This window comes from Odocoileus virginianus, chromosome 3 (assembly GCF_023699985.2).
Source record: "Odocoileus virginianus isolate 20LAN1187 ecotype Illinois chromosome 3, Ovbor_1.2, whole genome shotgun sequence".
Taxonomy (NCBI): domain Eukaryota; kingdom Metazoa; phylum Chordata; class Mammalia; order Artiodactyla; family Cervidae; genus Odocoileus; species Odocoileus virginianus.
Window position 1 is genome coordinate 20785979 of NC_069676.1, and position 24118 is coordinate 20810096.

Genomic DNA, 24118 nt, shown 5'->3' on the forward strand with positions numbered 1-24118 from the left:
ATTGCAAGATTACTGTGAGACAGGGTCGGTTTCTTTGCTAACAAAGGTCCATAGAGTCAAAGCTATGGTTTTTCCAGTAGTTATGTATGGATGTGAGAGCTGGACCATAAAGAAGACTGAGCACCAAATCACTGATTGATTCTGAACTGTGGCGTTGGAGAAGGCTCTTGAGAGTCCCTTGGACAGCAAGGAGATCAAACCAGTCAATCCTACAGGAAATCAATCCTGAATATTCACTGGAAGGACTGATGTTGAAGCTGAAACTCCAATACTTTGACCACCTTATACGAAGAACTGACTCATTAAAAAAGACTCTGATGCTGGGAAAGACTGAAGGCAGGAGAAGAAGGGGACGACAGAGAATGAGATGGTTGGATGAAATCGTTGACTCAATGGACATGAGTCTGAGCAAGCTCCGGGAGCTGGTGAAGGACAGGGAAGCCCGGCGTGCTGCAGTCATGGGGCACAGAGTTAGGACACAACTGAGCATCAAAGGGTTAGTCTCTCTACCTCCACGCTGCTGTTTTGGGGTCCAGATCATTCTTTTTTTGGTGGGGCTGGGTACTGTCTTGTGCTCGGGAAGACGTTGCACTAGCAACGTCTCTTGCCCTTATCTGGTAAAAAAAAAACCAGCAGCATCCCTCTCTCTACCAGTGGTGACAACCAAAACTGTCTCCAGTCAAAATGACGGAGAATGGGGTACTCAAGAACCACTGCTGCAGGTAAAAGAATTATAAAAATGAACTGGAAAAGTATGAGATTTCCTCTACTCTAGAGAATCCCCTTGAGATGGGAGAAGGGCAAAATTTCCTGAGCCAAGCTGCTAATGATAATACTCCTAAAAACAACAATCAGCAACACAAAATTCTAATAACCTTATGTGGTCTAGTAAAGATGGCTGCAGATTCTTGATTATGTCTCCAAATGAGAGAGAAATTCCCTACCTTAAATTCAAACAACCTAGGTGACTTCTTTCACCAAAAGAATGATGCTGAAGTCATGATCTCAAACTGATACGGCCACAAAAAGCCTGGTACCTCGTGCTCAGAAGTCCAACTACATTAAGACTGCCATGCTGGGAAGGCCACACGTGCTGGCACACAGGTTAGGAGTCCCAGCTGAGCCCAGACTCCCAGCCTCCTTAGCCAGATCAACAGACAGGCAAATGCTTCTCCAGTCCAGACCATATGCTAGCTAAGACTATCCCATGACCTTTGTTGATGTCTCACATAAGAGAAGACTTGCCAAGACCTGCTCAAATTCCTGATCTTCTAAATTTAATAAAATAACTGTCATTTTAAACCACTGTTTCAGATAATTTGTTTTCACATTAATTTGTTATATTTTTCATTCACATACTTTTCTTCTTTTTTTTTCCCTATGAGACATTTGCCTCCCCAACTTTACTTATTTATGACTGCGCTGGCCTTCAGTATGGTACATGGGTTTTTTCTAGTTGTGGCATGTATTCTCTAGCTGCAGCGTACAAGCTTCTCATTGCGGTGTCTTCTCTTGTTGCAGAGCCCGGGCTCTAGGTGCATGGGCTTCAGTAGTTGTGGTGTGCGGGCTTGGCTGCCCCACAGCATGTGGGATCTTCCTGGACCAGGGATTGAACCCGTGTCCTCTGCACTGGCAGGCAGACTCTCCATCACTGGAGTACCAGTGAAGTTCTACTTCTCCATTAGAGATTTTCACATGTAAAATCTTTAAAAGTTATCATTATTAACTCAGATGAGGTCATCTAATTTCTATCAAGACCATGTGCTACTGGTCTCATCCTCCAAAATAAAGTCTTGAGGGAAAAAAAGAAGTCAGTCTGGATTCCAGGAACAACATAACAAAAAAGCACAAAAACTGATGGGGATAATTTCCACTGACTTTGTTGAGTAGACACTGGAGACCTATAGTCAGGAGCAAAGGGCAACAGGAGTCAAAAGGCAAGATTCTTTGTTTTTGTTTTTTTAATTTCTGAAAAACTAAAAAGCTTTTTTCAGTCTGCCTTTATCTTTCCCTTGATTGCCCGTTCCCCAGAAATTAGCAAAAAGCTCGTATCTGTGTCAGCAGGATGAACTGAGGACAGCACAGAAGGCCTATGAGGGGAAAGTTCATGAAAACTCGTACAAATGGACCACCCTGAGGTCAGTTACTCTGCTCAGTCCTTCTCCTCTCAGAAAACACTGCAGAACCGACGGTGAACTACGATACAAGGAAGCCAGCCCTTAAAATTTCTAAGAGTTTAACAAACAAACCCTGATCAGAAGCGGCCTAACGCAGCAGTAGCCAACAGAAGAAGGTGACAGCAACTCCGGGCCAGGGCTGCCTGACCTGAGATCAAGCTCTTCCTCTCTTAAACTCACTCAGACCAACACAAGCCAAGGTCTGGCTGTTGGCCATTCCCTAATCCATATTATTAGACTAAGTGGACAATATTCCTTCCCAAAGAATTATTAGCTTACTAGCTAAAATAAGTATTTGGAGCAAGCCATAAAATGGTTATAAAAGACATATAATACACCAAACAACCCAACCACTAATGCAGAATTAGTGGATCAGATGCTCTAAGAATGAAGAGACAGAGGGGGGATATGAGTAGTATGAACTCAGAAGAATCTATGAAAAAGAATCAAGTGGAGGGACCCCAGCAGAAACAAATCGACCTCCATTTGAAATGCTGTGGAAAAAAGGTTATATTTACACCTACAAATATAACTACAAAGTAGATTTTGGCTCATGTGTCATTAGCCAAAATGATGGTCCAGTGGCTAAGACTCCACATGTCCGATACACGGGGCCCAGTTTGATCCCTGGTTGAGAAAGTAGATCCCAAGAGCCGCAACTGAAGATTCCTCATGCCATAACAAAGATAGAAGATCCTGAGTGCCATAACTAGGAACCGGAGTAGCCAAATTAAGTATTTTTTTAAAAGATAATCTTAGGAAAAAAACAGAATCAAGGGGAAATACTGAGTCTGAAAAGAAGACATCAAGATAACAGGAGTTTCAGAAGGAAGGAAAAAACAGAAAGTTTCAAGAAAACAACAAACATATTAAGAAACAATGAGAATAAATTTCCCAGAATTAAAGAGAGAAGTCAAGATTTAAGTGTGTCAAGAGCCAAACACATAAGAAAAGAGCTCATTCCTAGAAATATTAGGTGTGAAAGTGCGAATGTGCAGTTCCTCAGTCATGGCTGACTCTGAGACCCCATGGACTGTAGCCCGCCAGGCTCCTCTGTCCATGGGATTTCCAAGAGAACACTGGAGTGGGTCGTCATGCCCTTCTCCAGGGCTTCTTCCCAACCCAAGGATTGAACCCACATCTCCTGCACTGCAGGAGAATTTTTTACCATCTGAGCCATCAGGAATATTAAGAAGACTGTGTAAGATTGATAGTACTTTTAAAAGTTTACATGTAATGCAGAAATATCACTTTTGGAAATCCAGAAAGAATACCTAAGTCATTCAGGGGAAAAAAAAAAAAAAACCCTATATGCCAAAAAAAATGTTTTACTGCAATACTTACCATGGTAAGAGGGAAACTCCCAGATACAACCTAAATACCTAACAACCAGGCAATAATTCATGGTTTAATGAGAGATTTATAGCTATCATCATAGTGTTGAAAAGAGGGTATGTCTAACAGATTTTACTATTTGAGCAGGATCAAAAAAATCCAAACAACATGAGAAGTTTACATTAAAGCTACTATGAGCATTTAATCTTCTAATTATTAAAACTTAAAAGTTTGCTTTTAAAAATCTGACAAGCTTGGTAGCTTGTGTGATAATGTTTAGACTTCATCAAGAAACAGCCAACAAAAATTATATTTCACATAGAATCTACAGAAACATTAGTTTCTGAAAGTATTTACAGTTTATACTAAAGGAACGTATAATATACCTACTTTTTATTGAGCTGGAGTAGCTTATGGCAGCTTTTGGACTTTATAACTAATAAGATACTGTACGGAAAATTTCAACATCTACTCTGCCAAAGAAAGTACTTGGTCTTATTTCTACCAAGTGCTTTATAGTTTTATCATTTTCATTAGCTCAGCTCCACACGAGACTACTGCCTGCCTCGATTTCTGGAAGGCTGCCCCCATTCTTCTCTCCCAGGCCTTGTTGCCAGGGCTGCAGCTGCACAACCAATTCTTATTAAAATGTAAGTCTTTGAAATGCAGGTCTATGGAAAGGGACATAAAGGATTCCATTATCTTTTCTCAAAACTCACAGCAAGGATTACACCCCCACCCTTTCCAAGCCATACCACCACTTAGCAGCCTTCTCCATCAACTCACACACCAAATATAATAAATGCAGCAGCTGTTTTAAATAACTCAAATAACTCTTAAAGGAGTAGAACTGCATAATAACGAACTTAATGTCTAGCAAAAAATACTTTTAAATGACTTCAAATACATATGATGTATAATAATTACTTCAAAGTGACTTCCAGTGAGTATGATGTAATTATATAGCTGGATACTCACACAATGTGAGTAATAACACTTCTAAACACTACTACTAAATAATTCTAAAGAACAAACATTTGCAAGACAATACACACAATGTGATGATAATTTCAGCAACTTCAAGTTAAGAAAAAAACTGCAAGTAATTTACTCAAAATGTAAAATACTTCATTAGCTCTTAATTTTGTTGCAGAACTACTCATGCCTCTAAAATTTTCTTGTAAAAGAAGAAAAAGACTGAAGAACAATTTAACTATTTTTCCTTTTCTTACTGGAGTCTCATGTACTTTTCTGCTCTGGATAAAATCCCCTGCTTAAACGCTGCTTAACTGTACTTTAAAAGACAATTTATGACTAAATTCATCTTATGAGAAAAGTTAACACAAGACTGTCAAGATCATGAAGGTAAAACTGCTGATAGTCTTGTTGCAAAGTAAAATTGAGGTTTCTTTTAAAATTAAAACGTAACATTTTTAATGCTGATACACCACTGAGATTCTTGTAACATGCAGAACCTTCAAATTTTAACTATGTTAGAGAAAAGAAGTAAAGTTAGCAAAATTCATTGGGGTTAATATAGCTAGCCTATTCAGTGGGTGTTTCATTCATGGTTAAATAAGAAGAAAAAAATAGGGGAGGCAGAGACCCTTGAGAATCTCATTATATAACACAGACCTGAAGTTACAGCAACAAATCACACTGGGGGACAAAAAAAAACAGATAAACAGTTCTAAAAAGTGACAACTTGTTGCATTTTTGATGACTGAACTGAAATTAAATAAATGTACCAGATAACTATAAATATATAAGAAGTACATTATAATGATTTTAAACTTGTTAAAAAGGCTTCCTGAGATCAATTCATGTCCATTTTCATGGCTACTAAACTGGAAGGAACCCTTGTGCACTGTATAAACTGGTAAAATTGTAAAGTAGTGCAACTCCTATGGTAAACAATATGGAGGCTCCTCAAAAATTGAGAAATAATTCTATTGTACGATGCAGCACTCCCACATCCGGCCGTATACTCAGAAGAACTGAGGGCATGATCTGGAAGAGTATCTGTACACCCATGTTGTTACCAGCACTATTCACATGAGGCAGAATCAAGACAAATGTCCTTGAGCCAATGAACAGATAAACAAAATGCGATATATACAAAGTATTATCATGATATATACACACAGTGGAGTCTTAAAAAGGAGGAAATCCTATCACATGGATGGATGAAGCTTGAGGATATTATGCTAAGTGAAATAAACCAGTCATAAAAAGACAGATGCTGTATGATTCCACTTATATGAGGTGTAAAATAGTCAAAGTTGTTTTGTTTGCTTTTCTTTTTGGCCACACTGCATGCATGGCTTGTAGGATCTTAGCTCTCTGACCAGGGACTGAACCCAGGCCCAAGCTAAAATAGTCAAATTCACAGAAAACAGAACAGAATGGTAGTTACCATGCGCTGGCAACAGGAGGCAAAAGGGAGTTGTTTAATGGGTATAGAGTTTCAGCTTTGCAAGATGGAACAGTTACAGAGATCTGTTTCTCAACAATGTGACTATACTTGGCACTACTCAACCACACACTTAAAACTAAGATGATAAATTCTATGTTACATGTTTTTTACCACAATAAAAAACATTTTTAATGTAATTGGAGGTCTCACAGATTTTCATGAGTTAGTAAAGATGAAAAATGGAATGAACTTTTTTTTAAACTAAGTACCGCATATTAATCTGGGTTTTTGCCTGTTTTGGTCAAGTATGTAGGTAATACACCATCATGGTGTAAAACTCAAAGGAAACAAAAGTAAATTATGAAAACTAAATTTTCTTCTCATCATTATCCCTAGCCACAAATATTCTCTTCCCAAGACACAGCTGCCAATATTAGCTTCTGGTATAGCCGTTCATAGAAACTCTATTGATATACAAGAATATAAATATATATTTTTTCCTTTAAAAAACATTTTCATGGGACCAAATACATTGTCACCTTGCTTTTTCATTCAACTCTTTATCTTGGAAATCAGGCAGTTTCAGAAACTTTCCAAAAAGCTGCCCCTCTGTTTTGAAAGGCTGTATTTTATCTTACAGGTGTAACCCACTGTCAACAGGTGGGAAGTTGTATTGTTTCTAATTTTTTACAACTACAATCATGCTTCAAGAAATTATCTTATAAATTCACAAATGTGGGATATGAGACAGTGGGACTTATCTCTAGAATAAATTCAAGGAGTGAAACTGATGAATCAAAGGGTCTGTTTATATATTTTAATTTGGGGGAGGCATTTTAAGTTTTGACATATATTTTCCAAATCTTCTAAGAAAATGTACATACGTACACTCTAACAACACATCAGAGGGACTTCCCTGGTGGTCCAGTGGTTAAGAATCTGTCTTCCAATGCAAGGGACGTGGGTTCAATCCCTGGAACTAACAGGCCCACATGCTACAGACTCAATGCAGCCAAAAATAAACAAATACATTAAAAAAAAAAAAGGCAACACATTAGAACATCTGTTATTAAGGCTCCCCTAACTCCAGCAGTTTAAAGGGAGAAAAAACTATCTTTCTTCCCTGAAGTGGAGAACTAAAAAAACACACCAGTATATCAGGTAAATATAATGAGTTCCATAAAATTAAAATCAACAATTTTGAGTGAGACTACAAGGGTTGATCTGCAGCCTAAGAAAAGCACTCATCCTAATAATCGTCAGCTAAGTCTTGGCTAGGCCTCTGCCAGTCTTACATTTCTTTCCTCAGAAATCCACTCTTATCTATAGTTTTTGACCCAAATAGCTTTATTTATATCAGCATTATAGTTATGGCTTTTAATCAAACTGATTTAACTGGCCTAAGACAGTAACTGTTTTCATTTTGGTGGATAAATCTCTAACTCTGGCAAAGTATAGAAATGAATCAGTATTAATAGTCATGTGCTATTAAATATATCTGTAGTAACATTATCATACTTTACGCTCTATCTATTAAGATATTTGAAAGACAAGAAAATTTGATATGCTAAATTTCCAAGTTTAATTTATTAAACTTTTCAGAATTATACATTTTAAAAAGATTTGTTTGCTCTACTGATAAATCTGCCTTGTTAACTGCTTGAAGTATCTGAGAGAATCAAAGAAAAGTTAAGTCAGAAGGTCTAAAGATGTTAAATAATTAGGTATGAAAGTGCTGCAATATTTAAGAAGCAGTATTTACTCTTTCTTATTGGGCATTAAAACCCAATGACAATATAGACAGCACTGAACTTTTCAGTGAGTTTTACAGATCAACTTTTCATTTTTTAGAGCAACTATCTTTAAAGAGCACTACAGAAATAGAGAACCATGGGAATATGATCTTGGACAGGAAATGTCTATCTCTACCTTAAGATTAACACACTTCATTCAGTATCATTTCCTACAAGCATTTTTGAGCAAACATGTGCACTAAAAGCATTCACTAATATCAACAAATAGTAGTAATAAATGAAAATAGGGATCCTGCATGACTGCTCTTCAAAGAAGAAATGGATGTCTTCCATCCATAAAGCACAGAAGAGTGTATTTTCTTACGCTGCCAGAAAATACTTCTTAATCAAAAATCAAAGGAGGGCTGCTTTTTTGATTTCCTCATGGAAATCACAGCCTTTCCAGCAAGGACATAGAGCAATAGCTACAATAAAACCCAGCTGCTGTGGCAAGGCTTATTATATATATTTATGTTAGTTGCTAAGTGGTCCAACATTAGGGTTACCAATTCTATTTATATAAGCATGGCATTGCCCCTCAGATGGCAGTTATTTCTGGGTACTTATACATGGACCATTAACCAAAAAACTAGAGATTTAATATCACTTTCTATTTCCTTAAACTAAAAAAATTAATCAAACGTTCAACAATATTTTCTAGCTATAAATAAGGACAGATATTTTGGCTCCCATTGTCAAAATTGAAGAGCTAATATGATTAATCTATGCCCTCAGAATCACCCAAGCTCCTTCTTGATAGATATTTACAAGTTATAGGAGAAACTTGGGAGCCATTCAGAGGCATTGTTTAAATGAATATCCTATTCAACCTTCGCAGTTTAATAATTTTCTGTAATGCACACATTTCTTCATTCTTTCACATTTGGTGAGCAAATTATTCCTCGTGTGTCTGTGTGTGTGTAATTCCTAAAACCACCTGACAGTTTCAGGTATGCTAGTACCCTATAGCAAGGTGCTATCAAATAAGAATGAAAATTACAGGATGAGAAATCAGCCACATGAACAAAAAATCAGAAAACCACAATTTAATATTAAACATGTATTTTCTGGATTTTTTTTCCTCAGTAAAATTAATATAACATTTCCCTATCACTAACGAAAACATGCTATCAAGATGCCTCACTAATTAGATAATCAAAAAATCAACTTATTCAACATATATTTGTTGAGCTCCTAATATACGCTAGGCTCACATATTTAAAAAATAATATGTAAATGTAAGTCAGCAAATTATAAAGTATAATAAACATATTTTTAAATGCATCCTAATAAATTTACCAAAGATGAAAATTTAAAGACTACCAGAGATTAAAATGGAAACACAGTGTAAGTAGACAGAAATAACTGAACTTTTAATTTTGAGCAATTATGACATGGCAACAATCAACGCTTTGAAATATGGCCCTTACAGATGTTAAAACAGCATTTTTAAAAATTCTTAATAAAATACAGGTAAATTGATCTCTTTAGCATTTGATTTATAAAGAAAACCAAAAGGCTCGCTTCATACTCAGTCGTGAACCCTGTAGATGTTCCAATTAATGTAATGTTTTGTGAAACATCAGAGGCATTAAATTAATGAACTAGACAAGATGCTCATTGTAATCACAATGTTCTACGAGTTCCAGCCAATGCAGCTGGTAAGCAAACAACGTAAGATATAAAATCTGGAAAGGATAAAGCAAATTATGTTTCACTACAAATAAGGACTGCACTCCCAGAAAAGCTAAGTGGATCAAAAATTCTAAATGAACTTAATTAATGGGTTAAATTTATCAAAAAGTAATAATCTTCCTAATGTTAGCAATACATAGATAAATTTAAGCTGCAATAACACACTAAAGAGGCAGCAGGGCTGAGGTTAAGGACACAGACCTCAGAGTCAAACAGGTATGAGTTGAAATCTCAACTCTACTACTTCCTAGCTGTATAAACCTTGATAAAAGTCACCTAGTGCCTTTAATTTTCTCAAGTGTAAAAATGAATGTAATTTATCAAACAGTTGAGATAACGCTGAAAAGTACACCAAGCCTGTCATTTAATGAAAGACATTATTATTTACATTATCAATAATAGAAAGCCACATGTCCCTTCCATAAATAAAAGAGGTATTAGGTTAAACATACATGAACTTTTCTGAAATCTAAAAAGTACAAAATTTCAAACTATACCTGGCCCCAAGATTTGCAATAAAGGATTGTCCTATATGCTTCTCATGTCTTCTTGTGAAAAGAACAATAACAACATACTAGTGTTTTACAAGTCAGCCGAAACCCTGGTTCTGCACAAGTATTCGTTTTACAGTTTCAGAGGAATCAGCGGTTCAGCAGGCGTCTCCCACAAAGAGCTGAATCAGTACGGATGATGGCTATCCCTTTTCCTCTAGGACCAAACCTCAGTGAAGAACCTATTCATTAGGAGGGTTGTTCTGACACTGTCAGCCTCTTTCTGTCACATTAAGCTCCACCAGTAATGGTACAGATTACCTGTTTGTTTACCATCTTAACTCTTGTACTTAATACCTGAAAAAAAAAAATCAAAGTAAGGACTGCATTATCTGCCACCTTGCACACCTGTATCAGAGACTTGCCCAAATCACAATTCAAGTCTTAGCAAGTCCTTTGAGTTACCATTTTATGGTAATAGAATGGATTATAATAAAGATGTATATGCTATGATGTATATGCTCCAATACTTTGGCTACCTGATGCGAAGAACTGACTCACTGGAAAAGACCCTGATGCTGGGAAAGATTGAAGGCAGGAGAAGAAGGGAACAACAGAGGATGAGATGGTTGGATGGCACCACTGACTCAATGGACATGAGTTTGAGCAAGCTCCAGAGTTGGCGACGGTCAGGGAAGCCTGGCATGTTGCAGTCCATGGGGTCACACAAATAATCGGACACAACTAAGCAACTGAACTGAACTGATGCTATGACACTCTGGAACTTATTGGCTCATGGAACCGAATAAAGTCTAGGTATACCATCTGGAAAAGGAAATGGCAACCCATTCCAGTACTCTTGCCTGGAAAATCTCATGGACTGAGGAACCTGGTGGGCTACAGTCCATGGGGTCATAAAGAGTCAGACATGACTGAGCAACTTCACTTATACCATCTTTAGGGAAGACTTGCTTCAGCATCTCAACAAAGGTGATCAGGGTGTGTTTCTGCTCTGTCTCCTCCTTCCCAGTTGGCTTCTTACTCAACTGACTTTCGTTTTATGGTTGGAAGATAGTTGCCGGGCTGAAATTCAGCAGGAAAAAAAAGTACCTTGATCCCAGTATTTCTAGCAAATGTCCACAAAGATCATTCTGATAGATTTAGATCACATGTCTGCCATGACTGCCAGAGGTTAAGACACATGTTTCGTTCCTACATGAAATAAAGTACATTATAGCTCACCTTGGTGATCTGAACTTATTCTACTAAATAATGACATCAGTTCAGTTCAGTTGCTCAGTTATGTCTGACTCTTTGCGACCCCCTGAATCGTAGCACGCCAGGCCTCCCTGTCCATCACCAACTCCCAGAGTCTACCCAGACCCATGTCCATCGAGTCAATGATGCCATCCAGCCATCTCATCCTCTGTTGTCCCCTTCTCCTCCTGCCCCCAATCCCTCCCAGCATCAGGGTCTTTTCCAATGAGTCAACTCTTCACATGAGGTAGCCAAAGTATTGGAGTTTCAGCTTCAGCATCAGTCCTTCCAAAGAACACCCAGGACTGATCTCCTTTAGGATGGACTGGTTGGATCTCCTTGCAGTCCAAGGGACTCTCAAGAGTCTTCTCCAACACCATAGTTCAAGAGCATCAATTTTTCGGCACTCCGCTTTCTTCATGGTCCAACTCTCACATCCATGACCACTGGAAAAACCACAGCCTTGACTAGACGGACCTTTGTTGGCAAAGTAATGTCCCTGCTTTTTAATATTCTGTCTAGGTTGGTCATAACTTTCCTTCCAAGGAGTAAGCGTCTTTTAATTTCATGGCTGCAATCACCATCTGCAGTGATTTTGGAGCCCAAGAAAATAAAGTCTGAGACTGTTTCCACTGTTTCCCCATCTATTTCCTATGAAGTGATGGGACCAGATGCCATGATCTTAGTTTTCTGAATGTTGAGCTTTAAGCCAACTTTTTCACTCTCTTTCACTTTCATCAAGAGGCTTTTTAGTTCTTCTTCACTTTTTGCCATAAGGGTGGTGTCATCTGCATATCTGAGGTTACTGATATTTCTCCCAGCAATCTTGATTCCAGCTTGTGCTTCTTCCAGCCCAGCGTCTCTCATTATGTACTCTGCATGTAAGTTAAATAAGCAGGGTGACAATATACAGCCTTGACGTACTCCTTTTCCTATCTGGAACCAGTCTGTTGACATTATTGAATTAAAAATACTGGTTCAAGCACAACATTCAACTTTCCCTATCTTCTTAAAAAGTTATTACTCCCCATTTATTCACAAAACAACAACAATAAGAAAGTAAATTCTTCCCTGAATATAAATCATTTTGAAGGATTCAGAATGTATTAGCAGATTACAACAAACGCTTATGATATTCCTTAACAAAGTTGAAATCAAAACTAGATTTTCAGGAAGAAAACAAGGTTCTTATTTCACTTTTTCAAGATTATAATAGCAGAACCTAAAGAAAAGATAAACAACTACATGGATATCTTGAGTTAGAGGAGGAGGGAAGGTGGTTTTAACGTGTTTTAAAATAGAATCATCTTGGGGCTTCCCTGGGTTCAGTGGTTAAAACTCCACTTCCACTGCAGGAGGCACAGATTTGTTCCCAAGTTGGGGAACTGAGATCCTGCCTGCCACCAGAAGCAGCCAGAAAATTTAAAAATAAATAAAAAAATAAATTTAAAATAGAATCAGCTAAATACTCCATCCTGTGACTCAAGGCTCCTCAAAGACACTGTATCATCATCAACCCTCCTTCCTCAATCCCTTACACAAAACCAGGTCCTAGGAACAGAACAGAGATGCAAAGGTCAGGAAGTCTTTTTGTCAACGTGCACTGCAAAGCCAAATGCAAATTATTCCTCATTTATGACATTCTTACTATCCATGTCCCTCATTCCTATAATTAGCACAGAAAACAGAAGGTAAATGATTCCATCTCTATTAACAAAGAACATAGCAAAATCTATGAGATTAAAAGCCAATTTTCAAACATATAGGAGAGGAGCTGATTTTCATGGCAAAGGTGAATAAAAACAAACAGCAAACTGAGTAGAACTAACCACCTGAAAATGTGTTACACACAAGTCATCTTAAATCAAAAGCCAACCTTCACTAGAGGAAAGCAGTGTGGTTGAAGAAATGTGCATAGAAAGAGCATAATGATTTAAATCCATGAATTGACTTTCCAAATTCTCTCCTGTTCAAATACTTTAGTTCAGTAAATGTACAATGATGACTTTTTAAGACATAAATGTGTCAGACACAACAGGGACATAAACAAAGTCCTTGACATCACAAAGTTTATGTGCTACAGAGGCAATACACACAAACATTACTAGACAGTTCAGAACATAATGACATATAAATGCCAGTGGGTAAAAAGAAAGAGGAGAATCAAATGAACTGGGATGATTTCCACAACAAGTAACAGAAAATCTAAAAGCAAAACTGCTTAAACAATAAGACTGTACTTTATCACATAATAAAGGAATCTACTGTGAAGATGATTCAAGTAGTGAATGTGGCCCAGTTCTACTTCTCTGTAATTCTTACCTCTGCCCTTCTTTAGGAAAGGGAATAACCCTTCAGGCTGGTAGCACAAGATCTACAACAGTTCCAGATGTCACATTCAAATAAAACAAGCTCTGGAGGAGGGACCACTTCTTTTCGTTTTTCTCAAAAGCAAGAAAACCTTTCTCAATAGCGTCTCTCTGACTTTCCTTTTATTTCCCACTGGCCAAAACTGGATCTCATGCCCAGATCTTTGGAACAATCACTTCCAAAGGCAATGAGACCTACATAATGAAGATTACACTGGATGCTCTAACTATGATGACCATCTCTTTAAAGATGGCTGAATATATCAAGGAAGACAAGCCTTGGAAGATGTATGATTTGGACTGGTGAAAAAAAAAAAATGACAGAAAATACATAGGCAAAGGAAGGCATGTGTCTAACTGAAGAACAAAGTCAAATTGCAAGCATACATTAAACACACTGTTAGCGGTAAAGAATTCTCTTAAACCATGCTGGAGTCATTTTCTGTAACACAAAAATTAGCTTACTATTCGACAGTCAGTAAATACTAAGCATGCAGGAGGAGTAGCCCTCTCTTTATGGGAAGGATTTAGATTAATCACCAGTGGGGGTAGTCAGACTCACCACTCACTCCTTTCAAAAGAGCTATCTCTGGGTTGAGAACATTCTGTATTATGCATACAGATGACTGTAGACTCACTGTCAGTGGGAGTTGTTCCTTGATGGTTTCTTTTCATTTGGGTTCGAGGTTTTACTCAAAAATCCACACACTCACAGCTGGTCCTATCTGCAAATGAAAGCATGCAATTAGGAGGCAAAAAGCTGCCGGGAGTAATTCCTTCCCCCACCCCCACCCACCTATGATTAACTGATCCACTTGAAAACCGAATTTAAATACCAGATTCACTGAGTCCAATGTTCAAACTAAGCAACGTATACTTCGAAGGGTGTAATGTGCTTATTACACAGTTACCACCCTTTCCCATCCTGTAAATTTATTGTCGTGTCCACAATATACCAGGTGCAACTCCTGTGTGCTGGGTGGAATCCAATACACATTTGTGTTTGGTGGCAGCACACAGGGCTGGCTTACACGGGGCACTAAAGGAGAGCACCCGACATTTACAAATTAGAAGCCTTCACATAAAAATCAAATGATCTGACCTCTCTTGAAGGAAAAAAAAGAAACCCAGAAGATCTGGCAACACTGGGCCCACTTTCCCACCTGGTAATAATCTGCTGGAGCTGACCAGCAGCTAATCTTTCAGATGGGACATGGGTTTTGCAGTTCTCCACACATGTCATCACTCTCTTCGATCATAATCCAGCTCACAATTATCTGTCTGGAGTCTGCTGGCATCTGAACTTGCAAACTCTGCTATATATTTATAATAGCTCACGGGAAATGTTTATTACTATCAAAGCCAAGTCTGTTTTTCTGCCTTGTGGATACAATACAGCATAAGAACAACCACGTTGGTTCTGGAGGTCGCTAGGTTTGAGATCTAATTCTGCAAGTAACTATTTACATGATCTCAGGTCTATTCTTAACCTAAAATATATATTTCTTCATTTATAGTCCTCCAAATAAACATATAAGCACTTAAAACAGTCAACAAACAACAGGTCTAAAATCCAACATGTCCAGGCTGAACTGGTAATCCCAAATCCACTGCTTTCTGACAGTCTTTCTCATTTCAGTAAACTGGACTGGAATCCTTGCAGTTTCGGTTCTAGACTCAAACCTCAAAGTCTTTATCGTATACTCTCCCTCATCCTCCCAAAATCATCAAACTGGCTGATTCTCTAGATATATAATCTGAACAGATTCTAAGAGTCTCATAAAAACCATAAAAAAACCCCAGCAATTCCTCCCTCAGAATCAATTACTTTCTTGAAACTGCCTATAAATTCAACTATTTAAATAATGATAGCTTGAAATTTCAAGGTCCCATATTGTAAGGAATATTTAGTATTTCGTAAAAAGAAAATACTGGGGATGCGACATATCAAAGTGACACATTACATTTTATAAGTTTATACATTTCTTCAAAGCTAAGCTGACAATGAACTGGGTCATTATGCTTAATTTGAGTAATTAAGAAATCAGAAAGATGACCAGAACTAATGGAGTGAGTTTAGGAAGGTTACAGGATACAAAATCAATACTCAAAAATCAATTCTTTTCTATAGAACATTTGTTCACTTACTCTATACCCCAGCCATTACATTCCTAGGTATTTATCTAAGAAAAATTAAAGTGTACGTCCACAAAGCAGCTTTATTTTTAAGAGCCAAAAACTAGAAACAACTCACCTTTCCACCAACAGATGTGTAAATAAACAAAATATAAAGCCATTCAATGTAATACTACTTGCAGTAAAAAATATTCCACATTCATTGAAATGAATGGATCTCAAAATTATTATGCTGAGAAGCCATATCAAGAGTATACAGTATAGAATCCATTTATATAAAATTCCAGAACCACAAGTGATAGAAAGCAGTTCAGCTGACTGCCTGGGAACAGGCAGGGTATGTGGCCAAGAGACGAGGAAAGGCCTACAAACAGCTGAAAAGAAACTTTTGCTGGAGATACTTTTATTACATTGAGTGTGGTGATAGTTTCATAGGGGTGTGTGTGTGTGTGTGTGTGTGTGTGTACAAATTAACCAAATGGCATACTTTCAATATATATAATTAATTTTAAGATAAAGTAATTCATTGCAAGTTAGTAATTGGTAGCAAGACTGACTAATATGAAAAATAGAACCCTTTTAATACATTAAGTTTGAAAATCATGGCCACATGTACACCCGAAACAAACACAACACTGTTAATCAACTAAACTCCAATATAAAATTTAAAAAATTCTTTTATAAAAACTAAAAAAGAAAGAAACTTATGGCCACAATCTTTTCTCTCTTCAGAAAATAACTCTTTCAAAAGTATAATATCTCATGCATGTAAATCAATTAAGTCACAATACATTCTCACACTGAACATAAAAAAAAAAAAAAACTCAAAATGACCGAAAAACTTAAATATAAGACACCAAAAACTTCTGGAAGAGAAGAGACGCAAGACATTCTCTGATATAAATCATACCAATATTCTCTTAGGTCAGTCTCCCAAGGCAATAGAAATAAAAGCAAACTAAATAAGCAGGACCTAATCAAGTGCTAAGTCACTTCAGTCGTGTCCTGCTTATAAGCTTTTGCATAGCATAAACAAAACAAAAAGACAATCTACAAACTGGGAGAAAATATTTGCAAATGATGTGATCACTGAGGGCTTAATTTCCAAAATATATAAAGAGGTCATACAACTCAACAACAACAAAAAAAAAAACCCAAACAACTCAATAAAAAAAGGACAGATCTAAACAGACATTTCTCCAAAGATATACAGATGCCCAATAGGCACATGAAAAGATGCTTAACATTGCTAATTATTAGAGAAATGCAAACCAAAATTTCAATGAGATATCACTTTGCACCATTCAGAATGCCCATCGTTAAAAGTTCTACCATTAAAAGATGTTGGAAAGGGTGTGGAGAAAAGGGAAGCTTACTACACTTTTGGTAGAAATGTAAATTAGTGCAGTCACTATGAAACACAGTACAGAGGTTCCTTGAAAAACTAAAAACGGAACTACCATATGATCCAGCAATCCCATTCTTGAGCATATATGCAGACCTCTTTGTTCACAGCAGCAATACTCACAACAGCCAAGACACTGAAATAACCTCATGCCCTCTGACAGGCGGGGAGATAAAGAAGGTGTGGTGTGAATATACAATGGAGTATTACTAGGCCATAAAAAGGAGCAAAATGTCATATGCAGCAACATGGATAGACCCAGAGATTATCATACTAAGCAAAGTAAGTCAGAAAGAGAAACACAAATACCATACGATATCACTTATATGTGGAGTCTAAAATAAAACACAAGTGAACATATCAAAGAAACAAACAGACTCACAGTTACAGAGGACTAGTGGTTACCGGCGGGGGAGGGGGGACGGGAGCCCGAAGGACTAGGGGTTCGGATCAGCAGACACCAACTATTATACACAGAATGAAGAAACAATAAGGTCCTGCTGTGCAGCACATGGAACTATACTCAACGCCCTGTGATAAGTCATATTGGAAGAGAATATGAAAAAGTACATATGTGTCACTGAACCACGTTGATGTACAGCAGAAATTAACACAACATTGTATATCAACTACACTTCAATAAGAAAGAAAATAGATCCTGGAGTCAAACTGTCAAAGTTTGAATTCTGGCTTTGCCACTTATTAGATGTGTTGACTTTAGGCAAGTTATTCACCATGCCTCACTTTGCTAAACTATAAAATAGGGTATAATTCACAAGGCAATTTTGCAGTCTCAATTAGGTTAATACATGTAAAATGCTTGAAACACGGTCTGCCACAAAGTAAGCCCTCAGGAATGTGGACATCAGAGGGGAATGGGGTTTAACACATGATACAACATTACCAGAGTAATTTTCCTAGCAAGTCACAGGACATCTTTAAATACATATACAGATGTGCAGCAACCGCAGGATGATGCAGTGTTTAATAAGAGTTTACCTGTATTTTGTTTATGGTTAGTATTAAGCCATTTCATTATTTTCAATTCTGACTGCCATAGAGAACTGCAGGCAGAATATTTTATTTTCATGAGAAAGTTTCATCAACTATAAATGAGGACAACGCCACTTCAGAGAATTATTTTAAGAATGAAATAACACATATCAAGTGTTTACACACTTGGCACATGGTAGCTACAAACTGATACTATTTCATTATGCTATTATTGTATACAGGTCCATATATATAATATGTTATATAATATACAAGCACATCACAACTAGAGCATTATTAACTGTTCATCCAGTCCTTATTTGCTTAGATTGTCCCAGTTTACACAGGTTTTCACAAAGTAATTATTAAAAGCCACTCCCCTTTCTATCTCAGTATGTCCCAGTTTAAGAGGATAAACTATCTCAGTATGTCCCAGTTTAGATGATAAATTATATGGTTTAGATGATAAATTTATGGTTTCATAAATTATATGAAAGTAACTAAAATACTTTCAAGATTTTCCCTTTAGCTCTTTGCTATTCAAAGCACCATCCACTTTCCAAACACACACACACACAGCTCTCATCTCCTCATCCAAGTGACTGGTGACCTCAGTGCTTCGCTCCCTCTCTGGTCTCATACTCCTCAGCAAGGTCACACTTCCCAAAACCAATCTTTTTGAAATTCCTATCTGTTCTTCCGATCTGAATTCCAGATTCAAACTTAGGGACCTGGGATTTCCCTGGCAATCCAGTGGTTAATACTCTGTGCTTCTACTGCAGGGGTGGCGGTTCAATCCCTGGTCAGGGAAGTTGAGAACCCACATGCCAAGCTGTACGGCCAAAAAAATTTTTTTAATTAAAAAAATAAATAAATAAAACCTAGGAACCTAAAAACATCACCAAGGTATTAAAACTTTAACGCTCTTTAGGGATATCTGCATTTTAACTCCTAGAGAGATGATACCGTAATCCAAAGTAGAGAATGTTTAATAACATGAATTTCAGTTACTGAGACAGGTGAGTAGGGAAGATCATTTGAGGACCATTTTCTTTCCACAAATCAAAAAATTTAGGTGGGTTTCTACTAAATAAGTATGTCGTAAGTCTGGATTTCTTCCTTCTTTGCGGGTTCCCAAATAATCCAGACACCAAAGGCTGCAAGTCAAATACTAGACAACGGTTCTTGAGGGCTCTGTCCAGTGCCCTCCTTCTTTCACGGTTCAAACACTCCCCTGGTCATTCCAGTCACTCCTGAGTTCAACTATTATTTGGATACTGATGCAAGTCGCATCTCCAGCCCGAAGCCTCACAGCCTCACACAGCCAGCCGCGTACAGCGGTTCCCCTCTCCTCCCCGCCAGCCCTCTACCCCATCCCCACTCAGCTCCATCTACCCAGTTCCCACACCGAAAACAAGGGTATTCGTTATCCTTGTCTCCTGTCCTTCATTCGCTCCCTCCATAGCCAAGTAACCAAATTCTCTCAACTATTTTTCTAACCTGTTTCTTCTCAACCCCAAAGCCACCAGTCAAGATCTGGGTACCACCACGACGTCTAAAAAGTTCCATAATAATTGCTAACCGATCTCCTGGTTGCCTGTCTCAGTCCCTCCAATTCATTTCCATTTCAGCTAGAACGATCCTTCTAAAATCAATGTCTGACTGTGTTTTTTTCCTACCTTAATATGCCCTTTAATGACTCACCATTATCCTTAAGAACAGTTCAGTTCCTTAATATGATTTCCAAGGGCCTTTATGATGTGTTCCCCATTTTTGTCTTCAACCTCATTTACTGCCTCTTCAGTTCATAGCTGTGCATTCAACCATTCTCAGTTTCTTTTTGCTTCTCAAGAACACTAGGCTCCCTCACTCTCTCTCTTGCTTCTGGAGCATCCTACTTGCTGACCCCCTCTGCAGGACATACTCAAAATTCAGAACTTGACGTGGCCGTCACCTCCTTTAGGAAGCCTTCTCCAGCCCTCCAAACCTTGATGGGCACTCTTGCCGTGTATCATGTGCGCACTTACGCTGCAGAGTGTATCAGTTCTGCCTGTACCTACAAACCAGGGAGGGAGGTGCTACTTAGGCCCAGAACTTCAGATACAGAAGTTCAGGACTGTGGCATCTTGTTTGGGGTGCTACATCTTCAGAGACATTAATAAACTAGAATGCGTCCAGAGAAGAGAAAGCAGGATGGCAAAGAGTCTGAAAATTATGTCACATAAGAGAGTCAGCCTAGCAAAAAGGACAGGGAAAGATATGACAGCCTTCAAATAATCGTGGGTCTTAGTATACAGCATGTGAAGAGAGGAGAAAAGACTTACTGTGGGTTGATTGTCAAAGATGGATCAAGAGCCATTAACATACAAGTTTCAGAGAGGCCTCCAAAAGATACTGGGTTGTCTAGAAAAGTAGTGAATTCACAGTCACTAGAAGTTTTATAGATCAGGGGCACTAAAAATATTCCTACATTTGAAAGAATATCAGACTAGACAATATCTAAAGACCAAATGGATCCTCAAGATTTTAAGACACCTAAATTCATAAAATATTTAAAACATGACTAGGTAGCAACTGAATTAAAGTACATTACTTAGCCCTCCCAAATAAGAATAACTTTCTAAGATGTGAGATTTAACTGTCTGTTTCATTAAAAAAAAAAAAAAAATCAGAGGAATTATTAATCATAAAAATAACTACACTGTTTTTCTATATTAACGCACTTTTTAAAGGAAAAAAAGGAGATATTTTCAATTACAATGAAAGAAAGGAGAGTCTCCTTTCCCTTTCGACTGTGAAAAAAAGAGGCACCTAAATGCCAACTTGTCAATTTGTTTATATACAACACATTTCTCCAAGGGTAAAATGGCATCAAAAAAGGCTTATTTGGGAAAAAAAAAAAAAAAGGCTTATTTGGGTCATACTAACTTTTAAAAAGATTTTGGAGGCTAACAAATATTTGGTTTCTGATTTATACATGGGAAAGAGGGAAAGGCAAGGGAGAATTTTATAGGTTTCCTAATGTTTCATAGCCATTGTGCCTAATGGCTATGGGCACAAGAAAAACTACTAAGAACAGAGTGGGGAGTGGTGGGGGGGTGGGTGGGAGGAATTTGTCCTTTCTGAAAAGGAAGCTATTTTTGCATGAGTAAGAATAAAAATGCAAAGAAAGAATATATGGTATTTATCTTCATGGTATGACTTTAAAAGCACATAAAATGTCTAAATGAGTAACTCACTGTCATGTTTAACTCATTACTACTTATAATCTCCATACTCTTTTTACCAGAGAAGAAAAAAATTTTGTTTTAATTAAAACATCAGTTTCAATAAATATGTTGCATGATGAGATTTTTTTTTCTCTCCATGAGAACAACTTTACAGTAAGAGTAAAATAAACTGTAAAACATTATCTTTCTATACAACTTTCCAAAAACACTTCTGCATAGAAGAAAGGCTGTAATACGGAAGTCTTTCACTGGGAAAGACTGCTACAGATGGAATTTTGTCCCATTCTCTCTCTCTCTAAGCCCACTCCCCCCAACCTCAAATATGTTGAAGTCCTAACCCCAGTACCTCTGAATGTGACCTTATTTGGAAACAGGGTTGTTACTGATGTCACACTGGAGTAGGGTGGGCCCCTAAATCCAATCTGATCAGTGTCATTATGAGAAGCTGGCCTTGTGAAGAAAACAAGACACACCAACGAAAAACCACACGCTGACATCAGACGCTGAATTATGCAACTGCAAGCCTGGGGAATACCAAAGATCGCCAGCAACCCACCAGAGGCGAGGGCAAGGCAAGGAAGGGTTCTCCTACAGGTTTCAGGAGACTCATGGCCCAGCTGACACCTTGATTTTTGACCTCCAACCTCCACAGTGGTGAGAGAACAAGTTTCTGTGGTACTTCCCTGTGGAAACTCCAGGAAATAAATATAGCTTCCATTTGATTAGAAGAGTGAAAAAAGTCAAGAGAAAGCTCAGTGTTACAGTCATAATCACTGTAACTCTTTACTCAACTAAAACAGGACTTGGCCTTCCTTTCCAACAGTCACCATCACCAAGGTCTCCAGCTCATCACAGAAGTGAACGCACGTTTCTACACTATCCAATTTACTCACCATCTAGGAGAGACGGCTATCTAGGCCACTAGGTTTTACAAATGTGTGTTTTTCCATCGTCTTCTATTTGTACAGTTTTCCACATACTTATTTTACATTTTAACCACTTATTTTGACTAGACAGTACAAATATATAGTAAAATGGGATATAAAGTGTTTCACCCTTATTCTCCTATCCACAAAACACCCTTCATTAATAAGTTATGTATCTTTCTGCCGAGATTCCATTCATTTAGAAAAATGTATCATGAACCTGACAGACGTCATGGTAACATATTCTGTGTATCATTCTGCACCTTGTTTTTATTGCTTCATGAATCTGGAGATCATTCTGTATATGTAGGACTTAAATTATTTGCTGTGCAGTATTCGACTGCACATTTAACCAATCTCATAGAGATGGATATCTAGGTTGCTGCCAGTATTTCCAATAGCAATCACAAATGATGTGTAATGGCTATCTCTTTATTATCTCTCCACTGAGTCCTTTCTTTGCAATCCTATTTGAAATGGCATTCCCTATTCCCTAGCCTGGCCCTCCCCACTTGATCCCATGCTTTCCTTTTTCCTCACAGTGCTTTAATTTTTGTTTGACATTATAAATGCTTTATATATAATGTATGTATTAAATATAACTCACTTATTTTCATCACCAACCAGAATGTAGGGTCTTATGAAGAGACATTTTTATTTTAGTTTGCAGCCGAAGGCCTAATACCTGAGTAACTGGGACATAGCTAAAGCAGTTAAGCGTTTATTGAATAACTGAATGTTTTTATTTAAGCCCACATAAGAAAAACACAGTGCTCACTTCGGGAGCACATATACCAAAAAAAAAAAAAAAAGAAAACACCACAAAACTAAAAAGTACATCTTCCCTTCAAGGCAGAATAAGTCACAGTTCCCAAACTGATCAGTAACTTGTTCTCTTTATCTTGTATTAATTTTCCATAGTGTCAAATGAAATTGTTACATTTTAGTTTGATTTAGATTTGATACATCCTGTGAACTTAATCGAGCCTATTTGACCAAGGATAATGTTTTCTGCTCCTTCAGAATATTAACCCAAATAACAGGTACTTAATTGAGTCTTACAGTGACAACATCATTAACATGCAATTTCTTCTACCAGCTGTGCTTTTTCAGAGAGTGACTCAGTGTGGTATTATTTCTGGTAAATGTAGAGGGGGCTGAAATCTCAACTTATCTTGAGAAAGTCAGTACATATTTAATTTGTCCCAATTGCCTTAATAAGGAATGAAGATGTGATAAATCACATCACTGTCTTGCAGAGAAGCACACGAGGGCCTAAAAGTAAGACAAACTGACAAACTGTTCATTGAGGATCCAAAGTTGGAGGGGGGAAGACTTTAAAGAAAAATAACAACAAATGGAAAATAGATTCTTAGTCATTTTTACATTAAAATATGACAAGCCTGCTGTTTGTACTATAAAAATATCTCTAAAGGTTCAAGTTTCAACATGCAACTTTATAAATATATATATTATTGTTACTATTTACTATGAAGATCTCCATTTGAAAGAAGACTGGCAACCAATAGTTTATTCCAAGAGAATGCAGCAGACTGGTTTCCTAACAACTTTAATTCCACCCACTTCTGCACAAATACAACCAACCATGTCTTCAACCAAGAGCCAAGTAACCCCTAAATCTAGCAAAGCAATCATTAGGAAGGTTCATGGGTATTCGGTCAAGTTTATTACAACAGCAGCACTTTGAAAAGTTCTTTATGCTTAAGAGCAGAAGGGAAAACATGATATAAAAAACTGCAAGATAACTTAGATGTAAACAACAATCTTGATCTTACATGTATTATGAAAATTTGATTTCTGAAAAATAATTCACATATTTTTAAAAACAATTATGGCCATATAACAATAACTTGGAGACTTTTTTGATGAGAAAA

The 24118-nt window shown here is 37.4% G+C and overlaps 1 protein-coding gene across 1 annotated transcript in view; it reads right to left on the reverse strand.

Moving 5' to 3' along the window:
* Window positions 1-24118, reverse strand: part of LYRM7 (LYR motif containing 7) — a 150456-nt gene that overhangs the window by 17120 nt on the left and 109218 nt on the right. Inside the window, exon 5 of the transcript XR_011486767.1 lies at window positions 14172-14258. The gene's annotated coding sequence lies outside the window, so the exon portion shown is untranslated. The remainder of the gene's footprint in view (window positions 1-14171; window positions 14259-24118) is intronic.